General features: G+C 35.0%; 1 pseudogene; it reads right to left on the bottom strand.

The window, feature by feature from the left end:
* Positions 1-344: 344 nt before the first annotated feature.
* LOC108454958 (probable protein phosphatase 2C 12) lies at positions 345-1,315 on the bottom strand (annotated as a pseudogene).
* Between the last annotated feature and the right edge of the window lie 796 nt (positions 1,316-2,111).

Raw genomic sequence — 2,111 nt, 5'->3', positions numbered from 1 at the left:
ATCCTCGACTGCACGGAAAGATCGCCTACTAGGTATCGCAAAACATCAAGACATATATACACAAACTAAGCATGTGCATGTATCTTCCTTTTGATAACTGAGGTTACCAGCATTTGATCCTTGATCACTAAAAAGCTATAAATATAGCACTCTAGCCATAAACCACACGATACATTAACAAATTTCTTTCAACAAGCTAAAAAAAAGTTTTTCCTAACTTCCGACAAATGTGTATTATGTACTCATCAAACTCCCTATACATTATTACTAAGAATTGAAGTGCTCGGTATAAGATGGGAACACAAATGTTAAAAAGGAAGAATTACCTCTGAGGCATGCCAGTGTGCACTGCCAAGAGTATGAAACCCTTTGGCCAACATTTTCTCAATTGTTTTTCATATTTTCTTTTCTTTTCTTTTCCCGCTTGAGGTACTGAATCCCCGATAAGAAATTTGAAGGTAGTCATTGTAGTGAGATGCACCATCTTCACCATTTATAACCACCTTCAAAACAATTTTTTTTGTGCCCATAAAATGCAACAGTAATTTGAGAGGTCTAGCTAGTCACTGTCAATGCAATGTCTGTCTGATGGTCTTTTCCCTTCCATAGCTTCTTTCTTCTCCTGGCAACTAGAGCAAAGAAAGGGACCATCCCACGGACATACCTTTACCAAACTAAAAGTACCAGCATGAACGGAAATACCCTCTCCAGGTTTCATTTCTATTTGACAGACTGCACACATGAACAGCTTAAACATGTTGCACACTGGGTATTTTGTATTCAACCTTTCTGAAAGCAAAGCAGATCCCTCCTCAAATAATTCCTCCACCACATCTGGCTCCATGTATTCTTTATCTTTATAAGAGAATGATTCAGAAGGCTTCTTGCGAAATAATGACATCAAAAGGTGTTTTATGGCTTCTTTGGTGGTGGCGATGGAGCACCGGCTTCTCTTGTGGTAAGATATCAATAACGATGCAAGTCAGATCATCTCGAAGACTATCTCGCTCGCAAAGCTTCTTTCACAATCTGGCAACTTCTTTCGTGGCATTCCATGACAACAATCAAGAGCTGCTTCAGCTGATAAGGCATCCCAAACACCATCACTAGAGATAATCATCCTCCCCCCCTATCCAATCTCTCCACCACAACCAGCATTTAATCGACCAATATCACTCCCATTCGCAGTGATTCGTTCCCTTTCCTCCTCAATATTCCCTTTTTTTTTTCAAGGTTTTACTAATTAATTTACTTTAAAAATAAAGCCATCACTTATTATAATACTAAAGCAAAACATATATTATACATCAACCATCATTTATGGCCGGCCACAAAAAAAATTGGTGCATTTAACATGCAACTCCCTCATATCCTCATTTCATGCATTATTTGGTACTTTAAAATTTACCTATCACACTTTCAATTTTTATCACATGAGTCCTATCTTAAAAATTTCACATATAAATAACCAAATCAAAGCATGAAACTTTCCCACATGATTTACACATATAATAAACACAGAATTTAACGGTTAATTTTTTTTTATGACTCGGTTTTGTGGTCCCGAAACCACTTTCCGACTAGGGTCACATTAGGGGTGTCACACAAAACATGAAAATCTATCAACAAATATTCATTTTTCATCATCAAACATTCAAAATCTCAAGAATTCATCAATGGAATTTCACAAAATCATCAACACTTTCAAAAATTAAAGCATGGGCTAGCTAGAACATGAAACAACGATCACAAAAATGTAAAAAATAATCAAAAATCGAGCAAAGAACATACCTTAATCAAGATCAATGTGTGCCAAACCCTAATTGCTTCCAAAGCTCTATTTTATTTTTTTTATTCGGTTAAGATGAAGATAAAATAAAGATAATATGGCTTTTGTTTTGTTTTATTATACTTAATACATAGTTTACCATTTTACTCTTAGTTATTAAACCATTTAATCATCAAATATAAGGCCATTAATGTTCATTAACCTTATCAATGGAATAATAACATCATAAGGACCTTTGGTTTAATAAATCATAGCAAGTAGACACTCTTAACTTATAGCATGCAACTTTTACATTTTACGCGATTTAGTCATTTTTCTCAAA

The sequence above is a fragment of the Gossypium arboreum genome, chromosome 9 (assembly GCF_025698485.1).
Source record: "Gossypium arboreum isolate Shixiya-1 chromosome 9, ASM2569848v2, whole genome shotgun sequence".
NCBI classification, from domain to species: Eukaryota; Viridiplantae; Streptophyta; class Magnoliopsida; order Malvales; family Malvaceae; genus Gossypium; species Gossypium arboreum.
This window is presented reverse-complemented; position numbering and strand designations above follow the sequence as displayed.